The sequence below is a fragment of the Balaenoptera ricei genome, chromosome 3 (genome assembly GCF_028023285.1).
Source record: "Balaenoptera ricei isolate mBalRic1 chromosome 3, mBalRic1.hap2, whole genome shotgun sequence".
In the NCBI taxonomy this organism is placed as follows: Eukaryota; Metazoa; Chordata; class Mammalia; order Artiodactyla; family Balaenopteridae; genus Balaenoptera; species Balaenoptera ricei.
The window spans coordinates 24,847,532-24,870,765 of NC_082641.1; positions in this window are offsets into that span (position 1 = coordinate 24,847,532).

Sequence of the window (23,234 nt, forward strand, 5' to 3'; positions counted from 1 at the left end):
ATCCTCATCTGCTTAAAAGTGGACACATTAAGTTTAAACCTATGTTATTCAGGAATCATCTGATCTGCATATGTAAGTATTAAATCATTATACACCACTCTTTCAGTATAACCATTTTTATTGTTATTTTTATTCACTGTACTATGGCAGAATGAACTGTTTCTTCAAATGCAAAAAACCCCTACTTCGTCTCCTATACTCCCTATAATTATTCATACATTATCACAGCTTTACATATTTAGGGTTTCAGGAAAAAAATGCATGAATTAAAAAGGAAAATTGTGGTATCACTGATTGCTAAGAGTTTTGTTTTCAGTGATCATATTTGCTTGTGAAGGCTTTCTTTCTTCTACTCTTTTTTTTAGAAGGAAATGCCATTTTTCACCTTCCAGTTTTCACGAGTACAGGTTTCCATGTAAACTTCTGCACTCTTAACTGCAAATCTTACTCCTCTCCATTTCAGCTAGGTAGGTTTACTGCTTGGGGAGGAACTGACAGTGGTATTTGTTCTAAACTGGAAAATCTAAAGTCTTGAGATAGGACATTGTGTACCTCTGCTCCTTCACTTCTTCCTTCTGCACAATCCAGTGGGAGGGGCAACCTAGTCAAGTGCAGTCTTCTCTAAATTCAACACTTTCCTCAGGTGTGCTGCCAGAAGACATGGACTTCAGGGAAGTTAGAGAGTGAGTAGACCCAGTCTGATGTTACACCAGCTGACATGAGGTGTCCCACATGGCTTTATCATAATCATGTTTATATATTTTGTGCTTCATCTTCTGTCTCTGCTACTGTTTCTCGATTTGATCCGAAACCTTGGTGGGAAGAAAAAAGTCTTCTTTATTGAGCTTTTTCAAAACACTCAAAATTTCCTTGGTTATTTCAATTGCATTTATGATCAGACACATAACTGGCAACATTTATTTATAAATATATTTGGGCAGTAAGTCTACTCATCTGTAATATCCCTGTGAACTTCTGAACTGCTGATATCTTTCTAACGTATTCTACTAACTTGCTGTGTCTATTTATGAGCTCAACCCATACTACTTGAACATATCTTCTCTTTCTGGTCCTTAGTTCAACTTATATACTATATATTTGATCAGTGAATGTATGCATTTTAAAGAGTATAACAGACATGAGACATTGATAGTTTTCAATGGATGAATAAATAGATGCATACACATTGACTGAGTTTGTTCAATCTTAGTAGCACATTCCAACCTCTATAAGAAACTTAAAGATTCTTCTCTTTCTACTCCCAGGCAGAGTTTTATTGATCTTCAGTAGGGTCAAGATAGGTTCACAGTTGGTTCACATGGTTCCAGGAGGAGAAACATGTAGGTTTACAAAGTTCTGAAAGCTTGTAGAAGCTATGCCTTATTGGGAGTGTTTTTGGACAATTTTCTTAAAAAATTCTTTGGTTCCTTTGTCTTTGTTTCTCAAAATCTCCTCTCTGGGTCATCTTCTTGTATATATCTCTGTAGTGTTTGTGTGTATGAGTGTGTATGTGTGTTTGTGAATTCATGTCCCTCTTGTAGTTGGTGCTATAAAATGATTCTGAGATTGCTATTATTTGGAAATGACTCCACCCAGAAAAAGTCTTGGAGGGTAGCTTGGGAAATCTCCGATAAACACGTTCTTTCCTTAGCTGTGTTCTTTGGATCTGTTCTTTAATGTTTTTATTGTTCTAGTAAGAAGATACAGAAAAGCAAAATCAGAAGTCTGACCTATAGCAGGGGGGCAAGAAAGCCACTTTACCTGCTTTTCTCTAGTCTACATAATTTTGCATCTTTTGGATAAAAGGATATTAATGCTCACATGTGACTTAGCCTAATTCATTAAAGCCAGGGTTATACATAAGAGTGTGAGAATAAAAGCACCAATAATAAAATCTTGGCATTGAGTTAGGAAACTTAGCAAAGTTGTCAACTTCAAAGGAAGTACACAGATTTAGAATACTACGTTCAGGACTTCCTCCCTTTCTTTTCTACCTGAAAGACAGAAAAAGGACATACAATTAGGGAGAGTATAAACTCTTCTATCACAAATTATATTCAAAAACTAATTTAAAGCGTGTGTGTGTGTGTGTGTGTGTGTGTGCATGAATGCATGAATATACTTGCTTTCAGGAACACTAATACATAGTCCCTTTTGAGATTCTTAATAAATGTTACCGTAAAAATAGAAACAAGTAAATTTTATGACATTTTAGTGAGAAAATATTAAACCAAACCTAGATGCACATGTTTATAAATGCACAACTCCCAAAGACAAATAGTGAATTATAGACAGTGTTTAGATAAGTATTATTAATGTGCATAATATTATTTGTGGATGCTTTAAAAGTAGATTCTCTAATCCCGCTTTCAGATACTCTTACTTTTTCTGTATCAAGATCCAATATTTTGTGTTTTAAATAAGCCCTCCAAGTAGTTGTGATGCAAGTAATCTGGATCACACACTTTAAAAATCCTGGCCTAACTCTACCCACAATGTCAATAGTACTTTGCATTATTCAAGTGAGTAGTGTCAGTCTCCCTTCTAATTATCATCTTGGTTTAAGTTGTACCCAGATGCCTGTCTACACAAATATTCAATAATCCACAGAGGATCACATGATGACCCAGGAAAGATGTGAAACAATGACAATTCTGTGCCTTAGGTGAGATTGCATTCTGTGCCGTGACAAGGCATCCCCCCAATACTTTTCTGTAATTAGAGTGGAAGTAATATAGTGATTTCTGATTCTCTTATAAAAGTAGTTACCCTGTTTATGAAAAGTTTGTTGGTATAATTTCTCCAGATATGTGTATGCTTGCACATGCATACAAATAATATTATAATCTATTTGTTGTTAAAAAATTTAAAGTCAGGGTAGAATTTCAGCTTGAATCTGGTATCCCAGATTTATTGTTTAATCTTCATTTGATATTTGATATAGATGTAATTTATCAGAAAATAGATCACTGTTATTGACTCTTCCTAATTTTTCATGATCTTTAATAAGTAGCTTTCCCATCTATTAAATTTCAGCCTTTGAGATAATCCTTCTCTGTTCCAATAAAACATTAGTGTTTGCATATTAATAACAAGTTTATTTATTTATTTACTGTCCTAAATGAAGGTAATTTTCATTCCAGCAGCTGGCTCACACATTATTTTTCTGCGTTTACAAATTGGTCCAACAATCTATTCCTGTATTTTTTAAATAACAGATTTTTTGAGATATAATTCATATATCATAAGCTTCACTCTTATGCAGTTCAGTGGTTTGGAAGAATATGTGCAGAGTTGTGCAACTATCACAAGTATCTAATTTTAGAAAACTTTTATCACTAAATAAAGAAACAGCATTCATTCTTCATTCCCCCTGTCACCCATCTTCTGAGAACTACTAATATACTTTCTGTCTTTATAGATTTGCCTATTCTGAGCTTTTATATAAGTGGAATCATACAGTATGTGGCATATTTTGTCTTGCTTCTATCACTTAGCATGTTTTCAAGGTACATCAATATTGTACCATGTATCAGTGCTTCATTCCTTTTATTGCTAAATAATATTCAATTGTATGAATATTACAATTTCAAGGTTCAATTTCAAATATTTGTCATATGCTTACACCTGTGAAATTATAACCATAATCAAGAAGGTAAACATATCTACCCCACAACCCAGAGTTTCCTTATGCCCCTTTGAAACCCTCCTTCCTACACTTCCCCAACACCCTTCTTCCATCAACTGAGGCAATCATAGGTCTGATATCACTTTAGATTATTTTTGCTTTTCTAGAATTTAATATAAACAGAATCATACAGTATGTACTGTTTTTGTCTGTTTTAACCTCATGTAATTATTTTGAAACTCATCTGTGTCATTGTGTGTATTAATATTTTATTAATATTTTATTCATTTTTATTGCTTAATAGCATTCCAATTTTTGTATGTACAACAGTTTATTTATATATTCACCTATTTATGGACATTTCAGTAACTTGCAGTTTTGAGATATTATAATAAAAGTATTTATGTACAATTCATCATGTAACATAGGTATTATTTTCTCTTATGTATTGATAAATAACCAGATGTGGAATGGGTGAATCATACTGTAAATGCGTAAGTGCATGTTTATCTCTTTTTTTAAACAAACTTTCAATTTTGAGTTAATTGTAGTTTCCCATGTAGTTGAAAGCAATAATGCCAAGAGGTCCTGCATATCCATTACTTAGTTTCTTGCAAAACTATTACAGTATCAGAACCAGGATATTGACACTGATACAGTCAAGATACAAAATTTCAATCACTACAAGTATACTTATTTTGTCCTTTAATAGACACACATAGCCATCTCTGACATTGGAAACCATTTATCTACATACATTGGTATAGTTTTGTTTAATTTTTAAGGAAATTCTCAACTGTTTTACTATGTGTAAGAAACTGTTTTCTTATTTATACCATTTTACATTCAGGCCAACAGTGTTCAAGAGTTTCAGTTTCTTAACATTTTCAACAACATTGGTATGGATAGTTATTTTAAATTTAGCTATTTAATTGGTATATAATGTTATTTTACTGTGGTTTTAATTATAAAATCACTTGAACATTTGATAAACTTATGATTTATTTATTTAAAATAACTGCCAGACTAATAGTGGCTCTATCATTTCAATTTCTTTTTTTTTTTTTTTTTTTTTAATTTATGGCTGTGTTGGGTCTTAGTTCCTGTGCGAGGGCTTTCTCCAGTTGCGGCAAGCGGGGGCCACTCTTCATCGCGGTGCGCGGGCCTCTCACTATTGCGGCCTCTCTTGTTGCGGAGCACAGGCTCCAGACGCGCAGGCTCAGTAGTTGTGGCTCACGGGCCTAGTTGCTCCGCGGCATGTGGGATCTTCCCAGACCAGGGCTCGAACCCGTGTCCCCTGCATTAGCAGGCAGATTCTCAACCACTACGCCACCAGGGAAGCCCTATCATTTCAATTTCTGACTCACGTTTTGTTTTCTCCGTATCCCAGCTGATGCTTGGTATTGTTGGTATTGTATGTTTTTTTAATATAAATATTCTACTGGGTATGAAATGGTACGTCATTGTGGTCTTAATTTGTATTTCCTAAGGACTAATGATCTTGAGCAATTTTTAATGTGCTTATTAATTATTCTTACATCTTTTGGGTGAAATTCAATTTGCTCTATTCAAATCTTTTGCCAAAATTTTAATAGTCTTATTTGTCATTTTATTAGTGGCTTCTAAGAGTTCTCTACATATTCTGGACACTAGTTCTTTATGAGACATATGGTTTGTAAATATTTCCTTCCAGTCTATGGCTTATTTTTTCATTTTGTTAATGGTATCTTTTGAAGCACAACAGTTTTTAATTTTGATGAAGTCCAAATCATTATTTTTCTCTTTATTTGATGAACTGTGTTTTTGGTATCATAGCTAAGAAAATTTTCATGTCCAAAGTCATAATTACGGTGATGGTTGGAATATAGTAAATTACTGAATTCATAACATTGTTCAGTCACTTTTGGTAAGTTTTTTGATATAGAAGTATACCAAAATAAATTTGTTTAAAATTTATACCTAAGATAAATACTGGCTTCAGTTTCTTGTATTGATGTGAATCTCCTCATATCAATAACCATAGTTCTAGTTTATTGTGCGCCTTATTTGTCCCTCTGTAACTGAATACAACTTCCCCAAACTTTGATGTTTCAATTCCAGTTTTAAGAACTTTTTGATAGTACAAAAATAGAAATAAATGCCCCATTACTTGTAAACGTATAAATATTTTGTGGTATACCCACACAGTGGAATACTAATCAGCAGTAAAAAAGGTACAAATTATTATTACAGATGTCAATCAATATATGTAACAGGGAGAAGACCCAAAAGTGTTTCCTAAGTAAAAGAAGCCAGATTCAAAAAGTCACATACTTCATAATTTCATTTATATGACATTCTAGAAAAAAAGAAAATTATAGAAACAGAAATAAGAACAGTGATTGTCACAGACTGTGGAGTGGGAGAGGAAACTGACTACAGTTGGCATGAAGGAATTGTTTTAGAGGTGATGGAAAGATTCTTATCTTGATTGTAGTGGTCGTTTTATGTATGTACTATAGTTCTATAGTAGAACTATACACTTTAAAAGATAAAATATACTGTATGTAAATAATACCTGAGTAAATTTGACTAAAACTTTTTTAAAATCATGTTTCTAAATAGCAACAATAAATGTGTAGAAAATAATTTTTTAATTACCTTTACCAATATCAAGAAATATTAAGGGCCTACAAATAAACATAAGTAATGATGTATAAGACTTCTGCAAAGACTTCTGCAGTAAAATATTATTGATTTTTTAAAATAAATAATAAATAAATGGAGGTGTATGTGATGTTCACATTTTGGAAAACTCAATATTCTAAAGATGTCAATCATGCTAACAGTTAAAAATCTCATTAGATATAGTTTTCATAATTATATGAATTGAGTTCTCAAATACTTATGAAAAATCAATCGATAGCCAATATGCTCTATTTAAAAAAACAGCATGGGATAACTTAACAAATAATAAGATTTATACATTTACGAAACAAAATGTATGATAGTAAGTAAAGGATAGACAGACCAATGAACTGAAATAATTATCACTAAAATAGACCTACACATGTATGAAAGTGTGGTTTATAATAAAGAGAATACTGCAGAACAATAGGAAAAGAATTCTATTTTCAAAATAAATGTGTTCAGACAAGTGGGCATACATGTGGAAAACAATGTATTATATATCAGTATATCATGATATGTATATAATATTTCCTTTCTAATTTCCTTTATAAATATATATATATACAGAGAGAGAGAGACAGAGACAGAGAGAGAAACAAAAAATTGAATGAAAATATAAGAAAATATCTCATTGGTGTTTGAGTAGCAAAATATTTATTAATAATAAGTACTGCAATAAGTACAAATGACTACTGTTTATCAAAAAAGAGCAAAGAGAGCAAAGTATGGATTTTAAAAAAGCCACTGATGAGTCTTGTAAACAAGAAAAAATAACACAAGGGGGGGCACAAAACTGCCTACAGATTATTAAGGAAAAAGATAAACCATCCAATAGAAAAATAAGCAAGAGAATTAAACATGCAATTTTATAAAAGAAGGAATTCATATAGCCAATAAGTACATAAAAAGATTTAAACTTTATTATTAACAAAAGAAAGGCAAATTCACACCATAATAAGATTTCCACTTCTTGCTTTGATAGAATAGTTTGTATTAAATTAACTGTCCCACTGAAAATAATTAGAAAAGCTCAGTTTCACACCAAAAGAAACAAACATTCAAACACAAAACAATGGATGAGGCTATGGGAGAATAACAAAGACAACCAAGATTTTATGTGTCAGGAGGCAAAAGAGAGCAGAGAAGGAAACTAGCTTTCTTTCTAACTCTTCATTGACAATCACTTTTATCACCTGGGATATTTGCCAATTCCAATTTGGGATATATTACCAGAAAAAAGGACAGCGACTATTATGATCTAAACGTTTGTGTCACCCACAGATTTTGTTGAAGTCCTAACCCCAATGTGATAATACTGGGAGGTGGGGCCTTTAAGATGTATTGAGTTGGCCAAAAAGTGCCTTAAGTTTTTTAAGTAAAAATAAAAGGCACGTTTTTCATTTTCACCAAGAACTTTATTGAACAACGTATTCACCCTTTTGTTCCACTACCTTCTGCCATTTTCAGGCAACTTCATAATTCCATCTTCCCAAAACCTTTTATCTTTTTGAGCAAAGATCTGTTCCAGGTGCCTTTAACAGTCTTCCAGGGAACTGACATTTTTTCCATTAAGAGAATTTTGTAAAGACCTAAATAAATGGAAATCCAAAGTTGCAATGTCTGGTGAATCTGGTGGATGAATCAGAACTTCCCAGCCAAGCTGTTACAGTTTTTGCCTGGTCATCAAAGAAACATGTTGTCTTGCATTATCCTGATGGAAGATTATGCGTTTTCTGTTGACTAATTCTGGACGCTTTTTGTCGAGTGCTGCTTTCAGTTGGTCTAATTGGGAGCAGTACTTGTTGGAATGAATCATTTGGTTTTCCAGAAGGAGCTCATAATAGAGGATTCCCTTCCAATCCCACCATATACACAACATCACCTTCTTTGGATGAAGACCAGCCTTTGGTGAGGTTGGTGGTGGTTCATTTCACTTGCCCCACGATCTCTTCCATTACACGTTATTGTACAGTATCCACTTTTCATCACCCATCACAATTTGTTTTAAAAACGGAACGTTTTCATTACTTTTAAGTAGAGAATTGCATGCAGAAATACGATCAAGAAAGTTTTTTTCACTTAACTTATGTGGAACCCAAACATCAAAGCAATTAACATAAGCAAGCTGGTGCAAATGATTTTCAACACTTGATTTGGATATTTTGAGTATGTCGGCTATCTCCCAAGTGGTATAACATTGATTGTTCTCAAATGATGTCTCGATTTGATCGCTATCAACTTCAAGTGGTCTACCCAACTGTGGAGCATCATCCAGCGAGAAATCTCTAGCACAAAACTTTGCAAACCACTTTTGACATGTTTGATCAGTCACAGCACCTTCTCCATACACTGCACAAATCTTTTTTGCATTTCAGTTGCGTTTTTACATTTCTTGAAATCATAAAGCCCAATATGCTGAAAATGTTGTTTTTCTTCCATCCTCAATATTAAAATGGCTACCTAAAAGTTCACCAATTTTGATGTCTTTTTTTAAATGCACGGTGATATGACAGCTGTCACATACAATCTAACAAAATTGTTTTGAATGAAATTAAAGACAACTAAGTGCTACTAGAGCCATCTTATGGAAAAAACTGAATGAAACTTTCGGCCAACCCAATAATTAGGTTCATATGAAGTCATAAGTTTGGGACCCCAATGAAGGGATTAGTGTTCTTATAAGAAGAGACCAGAGCTCTTTCTCTGTCATGTGAGGACATAGTGAGAAGGCAGACATCTGCAAGCCAAGAAAGGGGCCCCTGCCAAGAACCCGACCACATAGGCATCCTGATATCAGATCCCCCAACCTCCAGAAGCACGAGAAATAAGTATCTGTGAGAAATAAACTCATCCAGACAATGGTATTTTGATATAGCAACCCCAACAGACTAAGACAGAGATGTAGATTTTTTAACAGTATATTTGGAAGGAAAATGAAAAATAGGGATTCATAGTTATCAGGAAAGTTAGCACTTGCTAGGATCCAAGAGAAGAGGGTATGTAAGTTGATGATGTGACACCAGACACCAGAGGTTTGGGCATAAGGAGCCTATGTATCTTAAAATATTATAGAATATAAGATGTTTAACAGTGCAGAATTGCCACAGAAAAGGATATATTCTTATTGCAGCAAACATATTTACATTTGTTTCGTAGCATCTGCCTCCAGAACAATCCAAATAATTTCCAGTTTGTACACAACTTGTAATGAAACAGAATCATGCATATAAGGATGCTTGATACACAACAAATGCTGCACAGCACAACTGAAATGATAGCATTTCCCATAAACGATCATGCCCTATTTTGATATCCACATAGTGATATCAAGTCCTTGTATAGAAGTCAGTGCCAGTAGGCTGTAGATATGAATAAGATAAATCATAAAATCTTCTATAAATTCATATTGGAGGATATTTTCAAGAAATGTGAGTAGACGTATGTACTAAACAATGCACACTTCACATTTTGGACTAAGTCTTTGTTGTGGTTGGGCTACCCAAGTATTGTAGCATGTTTAGCAGCATCCATGGTCTCTACCCACTTGATGCCAGTAACATCGCACCATTTACAATTACCATAAATGACTCCAGTCATTGTCAAATATCCACTAGGTGACAGAACCATCCCCAGTTGAGAACCATTGATTTAAACTACATTAAAATGAGTCATTAATATTTGTTAAAACACCATAAAGTGAGCGAAATGGAAATTAATAGAGGAGCTATTCTCAACATGTATAAGTATAAAGGCTTTTATCCAAAATATATTTTTAAATGAATAAGGAATTAAAAAACACAGTAGCAAAAAAGGACTAGAAGAGACTTCACAGAGGGGAAATCTAATTGTCCAATAAAAATCAAAATACCTATTATCAAATAAAATACAAAAATAAGCACAATGTGATATTACCAAAAAACACCAAAATGTCTAAAATGAACTAGGCTTCTCATGTCAAATATTGCCAAAAAACATTTTGGTGTTGGTGGGAATCTCATTAGCAAATTATTTGTTATTAACCAATAAAATTAACCATATGTTCAATATGATTTTATTTATGGAAAGTTAAAAAAATCAGATGAAATGAAGCATCATGTATACAAATACATGTGTAGTTATAAAATTCAAGAAACAGAGTACTGTAAAATTCAGGGCAGTAGTTAACTTTGGAGTGAAGGGAAGAGGTGATCAATGAGCAGGAGAACTCACCTGAGGCCTACGTACTAGCAAGTTCTATTTTCTGACTTGAATACTGATTATACAGGTAATAGCTTGTGATATGTTGTCATGCTATACAGTATTTGTTTGATCTTTGTATGTACATAACATCTCAAACATAAAGGATAAAAATAAACTTTTTCTCTACTCCAAGGTAATTACTGTCAAGAGATTCTGAATTATCCTTCAGATATTCTCCACATATGCCTACATGCATATTTTTATATTTTTACAACAGCACAATAGCATCTTGCATTTTGGGGTTTTTTTCACTTAATATAACTTAGTGATGATTCTATATTGACATATACATAACTATATCAGCCTTTTCAAAAGGAGTATGTATTCCATTGGATATAAATGTAATGCATACAACAATGTATGGTAATAGTGTGTAACAACAAGGCATGAAATTAAGTTTGGTTTATTCATGTCACAATAGATATACCTAATGCAGATTAAAATCAATATGCCATTTCCTTTTAAGGGCATTCTTCATAACCTTGAAAAATAAACAATAAAAATTATGAAGCAAATATATAAGAAAAAAATCTCCACCTTCCAGACAAACAAGATACTGCTTCCAGGCTGTTGGTAATATCAAGATTTAATGCCAGAGAATTTTTAACAGAAGTGCAATAAATCAAGCAGCTAGTTTGTAACTTTGGTCAAGGAGAAACTTTGATAACTGCCAAAAATTCAACTCTTTCTTTCCTTCTCTATATATTAAAAACAAACAAAAATTATTTAAACTTTACATTTATTTACTAAACTCACAAATTAGCATGTCTAGAGAACTGCATAATTAATGATAATTTTTGAAAATATAATATTTCTTTTGGAAAATATTATTTAGCAAGTTTGATTTGAACTACTAGGAATTATTCACCTGAAAATATTTTGTATTCTAAAAATTCAGTTTAAGAAAATATGCCCTTAGCTTTCCTAAATAAAATGCATTCTATTTTATTTTGGCAAACTTGAATCTCAATCTATATGATGCTTATACACTTTCAAGTATCCATTTACATTGGTTAAGATGATGAATCATTAGTTTACATTTGTTACCTAAAATATTTTTAACCACCTCATTGTAAGGCATATTTATTGTGTCACAATATCCTGGGGGTAATTGGGTAATGATAAGAATCTTCAAATAATCCTCTTGATAAAGAGTTGAAATTCGAAATTTTGTTTTCTTCTTCTGCTAAGGGAGTTGACGTAATATCTTTTTAAAAGTTCCTCTCCTAATTGCAAAGCCCTAATCGCTGATGCTCCACCACCAATATTGCTAAAGGTGTTATTGCTGATGTGGTTTGCTGCTACTATTCCCAAATGAACTAGTGAATATTAACCAACACCCAAGGCTTTCTACAATGTGAATTCCTGATCTCTGCAATATTAGTGTTTCTCCTGAGAGAATCTACTCCCAGTGTATCTATCTAATAAAGATATTTTTACCAGTATAGTTACCTCCCAAAAGGTAGTATTGCCACTGTCGATATTTCTTGCTAATGTAAATTGTAAGGAAGTGGATGATTTAGAGAAGGGGAGAGACTACAAATTGTCATCAATATCAATGTTTTGGCAAGCAATGCAATTGATGCTTTTATTACCATTGCCATAATCTGGTTTTGTTTCTTAGCATGCTTATTTTAGAAACAGAAATCCAAAAGTCATTAGGCTTTGTCTCAGGTTTTACATTTTCCGTAGGTTATGGCCTCCTCATTTTCCATGACACTCATATTTTCTTCACGTAGTGGAATATCCCTGCAGATACTTCTTGAAATGTGTGTATTCAAGCTCTAGCCACTGTACGGAGATTCTCAAGCTTTTTCCATGTTAATTGTTTTCCAAATTAAAATGTTAGAAGAGGTACTAAATGGCACACTTGAACCAACTTCCCATTTCTGCTTTAGTGAAGTATGGCTAAGTTGGATCAAGCATGTCAGTTGAACTGACTCAATTGTTGAACAGATAATCACATATTCATTGTTGAACAGATAATTCATTGTTGAAAAGATAATCCCATATTTCCCATAGTATCTATAAACCTAGGTCCTAAGCATGAGCACATAGGGACAATCTGAATTACAGAATTCATATTGAATATAAAATTGTCTCTTCCCTGTGATGCTATTACATTCTTTAAACTAAAGTTTACTCCTGTTATGGAATATTTCCTATCAGATTCCTTAGTTCCTCAAAAAAGGATCTATGAAAAAATGTTCAAAAGTTTTTATATGAAAAAAGTGTTCATATTTCTGTTCTTTCATCTCTTCTCTCATTATACATAGTCCTTCAGAGGAATAGATTCTATATATGTAGATTGACTCCTAAAAGCTTATGTCTTAAATATCTGTATTTCCAACCTGGACTTACTCTTAATTCATGATATTCAACTTAGACAAGTCCAGTTCTTGCCTGCTGTAAATCTCCAAATGAATGCCCCCACTCAATAAGGTGAACTCAGATACATTTCCCCACATACCTATGCCAGTTAGTGGACCAATAAGAATCAGATTGACCATATAAACTATGGAAAGTCAAACTTAAGAGAAAAGAAAATTAGAAAGTTATCTATGTTTTACCTTTTTCTCAAGTTTTGTCTTGCCCCATCTTTTGACAGGTGCATTATTTTTCTTCATCATTTTTTAAAAATGGAAAAGATTTGATTCCTTAAAAAAGCTTAAAATATTGATTTATCTTTTTGAAACCATAGTACACATTCTGGTTAATTATTCCTCAGTGGGAATAAGAAGCAATGATATGTTATTTAACCATCTTTCCTTCCTTAGCTCTTCACAATTTCAGTCTTTCTACACATGTATGGGATCTAACACCCTATAGAAAGCAGTTTGATAACAGTCTTTTCTTCTCCTCTTTAACAAGTCCATTCCAATTCAGATAAGTCCTATGATAATTTTAATTTCTGTTGCTGCATTCTTGGGAAAATGTAAGATCTCAAAGCCATGTAATAACTGGAGAGTGTGAAAGAGTTCAGAGAGAGACAGAGAGAAGAAACATAATAGCCAAACCTAAATACATACATACATATATACATACATACATACATAAAAGATTTAAGGTAAAGTCAAGAAAATCTTAGAGAAAATAGACCTCAAAGATAAAGAGATGTGAAAGAGGAAAAATACAAAATAAATTACAGTAATCAATAGGGGAAGGGCAGATACCAACAAAGAAAAAGTCCAGGAAGAGATAACCAAGAATATGGACGAGGGGAAATAAAAAACGAATTAAGTAAATTCTTCAGAAATTAAGGACTCAAGTTTCCATATTGAAAAGGTGAATGTATCTTCTGAAAATTCAGCACACTTTGAAGAAAGACCATAATACAGTAAGACTTGCTAAAATACAGAGCAGAGAAATACATACTTAGATATCTGTATGTAGCAAAATGAAGAATGATTTATGAAAAGACTAACTGAAGAAATGTGCTTACTATTATTTATTTTTACTGGAGAATGTACTTCAGTAAAAAAGATGTTCCAATCCAATGATTCTAAAAATGTGGTACCCTGACTAGTATCATCAACGTTTCATTGGAAACTTGTTAAAATACAAATTTATGGTCCTTATCCTAGACATAATGAACAAAGTATTCAGGGGTTTAAGCCTAGCATAATGGACTATAAAATATCCAGTTTCTGGTCCAACATGTAACGAGCAAAGTTGCCACTCCCATCTTAACAATGAAAAAAACTAAATGAACTGAAAATCAGTCATTCTTCTTACATCCATCAGAAAATTGAAGTCACAAACTGCTGCACCCAAAACTGGAGACAGACATGTAGATACAGAGATACACAGTAGCCCAGAAGCTGAAATCTCAGCTGGAACCAGTAATGGGATTGGAAAATTTAAGCTGCAATTGACAAATTGCTCGAGTTTCAATATGAACTAGCTGGAGAGTTAAAAACTCCAGAAGGCGCCTGCTTTAGAGGTGTACCCAAACTCTTGTTAGTTTTACCTCTACGAGTTCTACCAGGTTCATACAATGGAGATTGGAGAACCCATCCCCCTCCACACACATGGTTCCAGCAGGGGCATAGGCAAAGCAGCCATTCTGAAATAGTGTTTCAAAATGCTGCTAGCATTCTATTCTTCTTAACAGGGATTGTCCTAAAAGGAAACTATTTTACCACAGTCTTAGCAACCTGGGGAAGGGAAAATACCCAACTGCAGCCCACTGTACCTTTCCACATGGGAGAAAAGAAATATCAAACTCCAGCCCCTCTAGACTTCCTTTCTCACCTAAGAAAGGGAAGGGCAAACTGAGAAGCAATTTTGCAGGTCACAGCTCAGGAGCACAGGATCAATAAAAGACGGAAACCTAGTAATAGGACTAGAGTATGCTCCCCTTCCCCCATAGTTTACCACCACATCAGTAGGGCAACTGTATGATAACAAAAGAATATGCCTGAAGGAACTACTCATTTTAGACCTTATTTAAGAAGGAGCCTCTAGGCAAACCAAAGACAAGACAATAGGGGAAATTAAAACAAGAACACAGGAGGAAAAGTTAACCTCTGACACCTTCAGGTATAACCAAAAATAAACCCAGCCTAACTCCTAGCCAGATAAATCCTCACACTAAAGGCCTATTTACCTCAGTTCTTTGTTCAACAAAAAATTGCAAGGCATTCTAAAAGACAAAAAGAACAATTTGAAGAGTGAGAGCAAGCCTCACAACCAGATTCAAATATGACAGAGAGGTTGGAATTATCAGAGTGGCAGTTAAAAAAATGATCAATATGCTAAGGGCTTCTGATGGAAAAAGTATAAAATATGCAAGAACAGAGAGGTAATGTAAACAAAGAGAAACTCGAAGAAACAATAAAGAAAAATTCTAGAAATCAAAACCACTGTAACACAAATGAAGAAAGCCTTTGATGGGCTCAAATATTGGCCAAGATATGACCAAGGAAAGAATAAGTGAGCATATAGAAATGTCAATAGAAATTTCCAAAACTGAAATTCAAAGAGGAAAAAGAACAAAAAAGACAGAATGGAATACTGTAGAAATGTAGGACAATTATAAAAGGTGTAACATATGTGTAACGGAAGTATCAGAAAGAAAAGAAAGAAAAAATGGAAGAAATATTTGAAGCAATAAAGAATGGGAATTTTTCACAATTAATGATAGACACCAAACCATAGATCCAGGAATCTTAGAGAATACCAAGTGCGATATATATATATATATATATATATATATATATGCATATCATACCTAAACTGCAAAAAAGTCAGAGACAAAGAGGAAATTTTGAAAGAAGCTAGGGAAGGAGGGGATAAATTACCTGTACTGGAGCAAGGATCAGAATTACTTTGGACGACTACTCAGAAACCATGCAAAAATAGAGTGGAGTAATATATTTAAAATGTTAAGAGGAAAAAAACACGTACATACTAACCTAGAATTCTGTATCAAGTGAATTGTCCTTCAAAAGTGAAGGACAAATAAAAAATTTCTCAAACAAAAATTGAAGGAAACTTTCACCAGTAGATCTGCCTTGTAAGAAATATTGAAAAAACGTTCTACAGAAAGAAGAAAAATGATATAGGTCAGAGTTTAGATCTACATTAAAAAAATGAGGATTACTTAGTGAATAAATAAAGATTACCTAAAATTTCTTATATTTTTATTCTTAATTGATCTAACAGATAACAGTTTGTCCAAAATAATCACAGTAGCTGTGTATTCAGTGATCATAGCTTATGGGTAAATGAATGAAGAATGGCATCACTGTTATAATTCATGGGAGGGAGGAATTGCTTAATACTTTGTTACAAGGAACTTGCGCTACCCCTGAAGTGGTAGAGAGTTATTTGCAAGTGTATCTGGATTAGTTGAAAATGTATATTGCAAACTCAAGGACAACCACTAAAAAAAAGGTTAAAAAGATTAAAAAATAAAAAGAAGTATAATTGATATGGTAATAGAGGAGAAAAAATAGAATTATATAAAATGCTCAATTAAAATGAGGGAAGGCAAAAAAAAAGTGGGAAAAAAATAAAAAGGTCAACAGTAAGAAACATAGTAGGTATTATTCCAACTAGATCAATAATAACATCAGTGATCTAAATACATCAATTAAAAGACAGAAACTGTAGAGTAGATAAGAAGCAAGATCCAAGTGTATGTTGTCTTCAAAAGACCCACTTTAAACATAAAAGCACACATAAATTAAAAGTATTTCACTCCATATGATGAATATAGCAAGTTCCTTAACTGTGAACAATATCTCTATACATTATATTCTCCTGTCAATCATACCTTACATATCTTATAACATTTTAAACATGTGCCACGTGTAAAATGACAGTAAAAGCAATATAAATCTTATAAGTTGCTTTACAGTTGTCTAACATAGGATGCTTCATTCATTTGTAGAAAGTAATCATTTTTAAAAATTTTTTTAAAAAAGTAAAGGGATGAAGATAGGTATGCCAAGTCAACACTAATCAAAAGAAAGTAGGAGGGGGCTTCCCTGGTGGTGCAGTGGTTAAGAAGCTGCCTGCCAATGCAGGGGACACGGATTAGAGCCCTGGTCCGGGAGGATCCCACATGCCGCGGAGCAACTAAGCCTGTGCGCTACACCTACTGAGCCTGTGCTCTAGAGCCCGTGTGCCACAACTACTTAGGCCCCTGAACCTACAGCCCATGCTCCACAAGACAAGCCACCACAATGAGAAACCCGCACACTGCAGTGAAAAGTAGCCCCCGCTCGCCACAGCTAGAGAAAGCCCATGTGCAGCAACAAAGACACAATGCAGCCAAAAATTCATTCATTCATTCATTCATTCATTTAAAAAAGAAAGTAGGAGTAATTATATGAATTTCAGATAAAGCTGACTTAAGAGCAAGGAAAATTATCAGTGGCAAAGGGAAGCATTACATAATAATGAAAGGATAATTCTAAAAAAAAAAAAAAAAGTAGCACCCTTAATATGTATGTGCCTAACAACAGAGTGTCAAAATATGTAACACAAAAACTAATAGAACTGAAAGGAGAAATAGATGAACCCACTATTATAGTTAGAGACTTCAAACATACTTTGCCAGTAATTAAAAGATCTAGCAGACAGAAAATCAGTAAAGATGTAATTGAACTGAAGAGTACCATTAATCAATTGGATCTAGTTGATATTTATAGAATTCTTCATCCAACAACACAGAATACATTGTTTTCAAGCTCACATGGAACACCCACCAAGATAGATCATGTTCTTGGCCATAAAACACAACCTTTCCAAATTTAAAAGAGTAGAAATCATAAAAAATGTGTTAGAAAGAAAATAGACCTAAAATTAAAAACCCAACCTTCTACCTTAGAAAACTAGAAAAAGAAGAGCAAATTAAAACCGACGTAAGAAGAAGTAAAGAAATAATTTAAAAAATTATCAATGAAATTTAAACAGGATGTCACCAGAGAAAATCAACAAAACCAAAAGTACATTCTTTGACAAGATGAAAACTGAGAAACCTCCAGCCAGGTAAATTAAGTAAAGAAGAAAAAAGATACAAATTACTAATGCCAGAAATGAAAGAGGAGCCAGCACTACTGATATCATGGACATTGAAAAGATAATAAAGGAATATTTTGAGCAATGCTGTGGCTCCAAATTTGAAAACCTAGATAAAATGGAGCAATTCCTTGAAAAATCCAATAGAACAAAACTCACACAGTAGATATAGATAATCTGAATAGGCCTCCCCATATTAAAGAATTTGAAACTTAAAGCACCAGTTGCAAATGGATTCACTGTATGTATGTATATTAGTATTTATTTAAAGTGCTCAACACAGTGATTAATTACTTCAAGTCCTTTGTAAAAAGTAGCAGTGCTTTATTTTTCATTATTATTTGGAGACAACATATAATGTAGTGGGAAAAGAGAGTTTTTGGAATCAAAGACCAGGTTTCCCAGCCCAAGTTTAGCACTCTCAATTTATGACTATAAGTAACATAAATTACATGAGCTAATATTATCCTGTATTAGATGGGAGTAATAATTGCTCCTCACTAGTTGAGCCACTTCCGGATCCATCTTTAACCTACAATTCAATCTGTTTTGCGTCTTAGTAATATCTAAACTGATGGGTTAAGTTTTGCCCTCAGGTTCTCATTACTGTTACCCATTGAAGTGTTGATAGGATTGAACTTTATTCCTGTGTTGCTCAGAATTCTTGTAGAGTTCTCAGAGTTCTCCAATTGGCCCATTACTGATACAGATTCACCATGTTTTAGGACCTGTGTCTCCTTCATTTCATTTCATAATTCTCTGGATATACCAGAATGCTACCTCTCCACAGTGGTGACTAAAACTGTGGCTAACTCCACAGTGAAAAAGTAACAGTTTTTACATCATTTAAATTTCCAGTCTCTGGGAGAAACATGTATTGTGCTAGAGACAAATCAACCTCTTCTTTATTTAATGATAGCTGGTTTGGATCTGACTGAACTGGCTAAACCTTTAAGTGAGAAATTTCACTACCAGCTGTTTCTTTTACCTATAAACTAGATATTTATAAAACTAATTTTGGAAAAAGAAAGCCTTATAAGGAACTATAATTTAATAGGTTTTGAGATATTTCTACTTTATTTTCATTGTTTTCATGTTTTGGAGTGAACTAAAAATTGAACAGAGTGGACAAATAACTATATTTAAATCAAGATGGCTTTATTTCACAAATTTAGATTTTGATCTTGTTTAAGAAGCCTAAAGAAATTATCATTTATACTAACCTATTTAATGTTCTAAACAGCATTTACTATATATCCTAGAAAACAAAATAATGCTATGTCATAACACTTTACATTCATCTGGAGGCAGTAATTTTGGCTCAGTGAGGAAAACCTTTCTCAATATTCAGACATACTTTCCGAAATGGTCAAATTAAAGTCATAAATTTACAAATCATCATCATTATAAGAAAAGGCTATAAAAATCACAGATAAGTTGAGGTATTTCTTTCGAAACCAGTAACCTAATTTATCACAACATAGATAATATTTTAGAGCTAAAATTCAGTCTACTTGTGTGTAAGCAATACTGTGATTGAAAACCACTGAATATTTCTCTAAACCATAATCCACAGCACATTTCCTCTGACTCTCATTGAACTTCAGTCACATTGGACTATATTCTGCTTACCGAAACCTGGCAAACTCACTACCACACCATGGTTTTGCCATTGCTGGTTTTTTCTTACCATATCCATAGCACATGCAGCTATTGGAAATGATTTATTTTTGTATCAAATTACTACCCTGATATCAGTCTCATCAAATTTTCCATTTCATTTAGATGTCTTGTCTGAATCCCCAGTTCTATGAACATAACCTACCAAATAGTAGTTATTCAGTAAATCATTTTAGACTGAATAACATTTCTACTTCTTTCCCTGATCTCTAAATATTTTTTTTCACTTTATCAATTCTCTCTGGAATGGTAAATATTTACTTAAAGCAACAACAATAACAAATCCAACAGAATAACAAAATTTGTTTTGTATCTCAAGTGACATTTTCTATTCTAAGACTAGACTTTGTTGGAGATAAAGAAGCCTTATTTTATATGACATTCCTTTGAGAAATCCTGAGCTTTGTTCAAAAATGATATATTTCAGTTTTTCTGCATGTAATTTTATCATCCCATAGAGTCTAGATTGAGTTCCTGAAGTTCTCAGTTATTCCACATGGGTCCAATTCCATTACATTTTTGGCCCATGTCAATTAATTTTCTTTTCTCAGATAGTAAATTTACACTTCTCTTCCTCTTCTGAGCAGTTAGACATTTTCAGTATGGATCATTCCATTAAAATGAAGTGACAAATTGCCCTGTAGCACACAGACTTTCAAAGGCTGCTTGATCTGATAATATAGTTCATAACAGTTTCTTCTCAAAGTAATACATGTACACAAAAGACATTATTAATTTTGTTCATTTACAAACTACACGTAATTTAAAAGTGATGTCATTGTTCCACAAATATATCTAGGTTTCAAGATGATTGATTAAATTCTGTTTAAAATTTTACACATAAGCACGGTATATAATCACATTTTATATTCCTCTGTGCAGGATCTAGTTTTCTGAATCATACTCCATTGTCATGAGCATGTTCATCTTCCATACAGAACACACTGACTGAAAATAAGATCAAGTCTGTACATTTGGGGATGTAAATTTTTGAGATTACTGCAGTTGGTACTATATATCTCTCTTGTATTAGAGCCTCTAAATCTTGCTGTTTTTACCACTTTTGTGCTTGCAAGATTTATGCTACTCTACACTTCGTTTATATTCAGCAGCTAAGTATTATTTTCCTGTTATCATGACTAATCCTGTAATTTATTTTAAAATACCAATAAGATTTTAAGCATAATTATAGTACAATTTTGCTGCATAGTAACCCAGAATGAGAAAACTCAAAATTAAAAATGTGCAAACACACACACACACACACACAGACACACACACATTCTTCAAACATATGAAGTTAGGCAGCGTATTATAATAGATTCATCATTAACTTTGACTTGAAATTTGGAAATGGAATTTAATTCTAATTCTTACAAAATTACTTACAAATATATTTACAATTCTCATAAGTTACTTAGCCATTCATTGTTTTAGTTTCCTTCTAATTCCTAATTAATATAGTAGAAATGTTGGGCCTTTTTCCTTTAAAGAGTGGGTATTATAATCAAAAGTATGTAAGGGAAATTAGTACATTTTGAAAGTTTTTAATATTAGTTTTTATTATTATATTCTTAAAAAATAAACTCTATATTAAGTCTGTTTTTCACACAAAATTGTTTAATATGAAATGGCACAAATGGTAGAAGTTTTGATGTCCTTTTTTTTTTATTAAAAATGCTAAAAAAGTATGGAACAAAATGTAATGCACTGTAACATTACACAAGTCCTCTCTAATAGAGTACACTAACTCATAGTTTGACACTATAACTTCTTTTTTTTCAGTTTTGTCATTTGTAAATTGAAGCTGTTGATCTATGGAATTTCTAAAATTCTTCTAGGTTGCATTTTCATATTAAATTTAATTAAATTAAGATATATGTGGAATTGAGGATTGAAATTAGATTCAAGCTTGAAACTGGAATCTAGACAATCTTTTAAAATGGGAGGGGATAAAAATATGGGAGAAGCTGTAAAATCTAGGACAGTATATAGTGGAAAAAAAGCTGAAAAACATTTGGGAAAGAGCTAAGAATTTTAGACATAGAATGAATAAGGGTTCAAGTAAGGAGAATAGAGACTGGTATGAGAGAAATCAGACCAACTGTACAGCACAATGTGCAGAATGTCTGTAGAAGAACTCTAGATATCAAAGTTGGCATTCTCCAAGAGTGCAGAGTAACAATCATAGCAAGGTGAATTGTGGTAAAGTTTAAGTTTCTGTCTGAATTTATGATATTCAAATTTTACTTTTGCACCAAAGAAATCTCTTTTCCTTAAATATTTTATTCCTTCTAGAAAACAATAAGTTTAATATTTCAGACAAAATGGAAAGTTACTAGCCAAGTTAGTTATTATTTATGAAATCACATTTTATTTATAGAATCTCAAGATAGGCAATTGTTTAAATTTTATTTTAACCATGAAATACTCAAAGGTAGATTTATGACTATTTATTGATATTTTCTAAAATTCTAGCTAAAATAACAATATAAAAACTATCACATTCACTGCCGTTATATTTAATGATTGTAGTTGGTAGGATTGGGAAATTTCCTAAATATTACGACTCAGTTTCCTCTTTTAGTTCAATGAAATCATAATTTGAAAAAGACTTTAAAGACATACAGCACAATATTTTCAACAAATTACTTAACATTTGTTAATTCATAATCCATGTTTCAAAGATCTCCAGTGCACTCTGAAGGTCTGCAGGTTGGTCCGTTGATTCAAGGAACTGATATTAGCCTGAATGAGAGAAGATAGGAAAGAGTATGTTAAATGAATCACTTCAACTATATGTGGTGAAACAGTATTCATGAAGAAAAAACACTGAATTTATATTTCTCAAAATCCAAACCTCAATATTGAAAAAATAAAAATAAAAAAGGTTGAGTAAAATCCAAGAGTTACCTGTGCGTCCACATTTCATAAAGAAAAAAAGAAAAGTTGACAAAATGGTTTAATATCTTTGATAACAAAAGAATAATCTCGGGCTTCCCTGGTGGCGCAGTAGTTGAGAGTCTGCCTGCCAATGCAGGGGACACGGGTTCGAGCCCTGGTCTAGGAAGATCCCACATGCCGCAGAGCAGCTGGGCCCGTGAGCCACAGTTACTGAGCCTGCGCGTCTGGAGCCTGTGGTCCGCAACAAGTGAGGCCGCGGTGGTGAGAGGCCCGCGCACCGCGATGAAGAGTGGTCCCCGCTTGCCACAACTAGAGAAAGCCCTCACACAGAAACGAGGACCCAACACAGCCATAAATAAATAAATAACATAAATTAAAAAAAAAAAAAAAGAATAATCTCAATAAACAAGTGTACAGGATTCTTCATTCCCTGTACATATTGTTTTGATCTTTATCTCTAGCATCAGTTCATCTCTTTAAGACTGAATAAGGAGTAGGTATAAGGTGAATAAGGTCAGAGCACACATTTGCTCCCGATGTCTCCAAAAAGAATCTGGAGGAGCTGGTAAAACAGGGTATACTC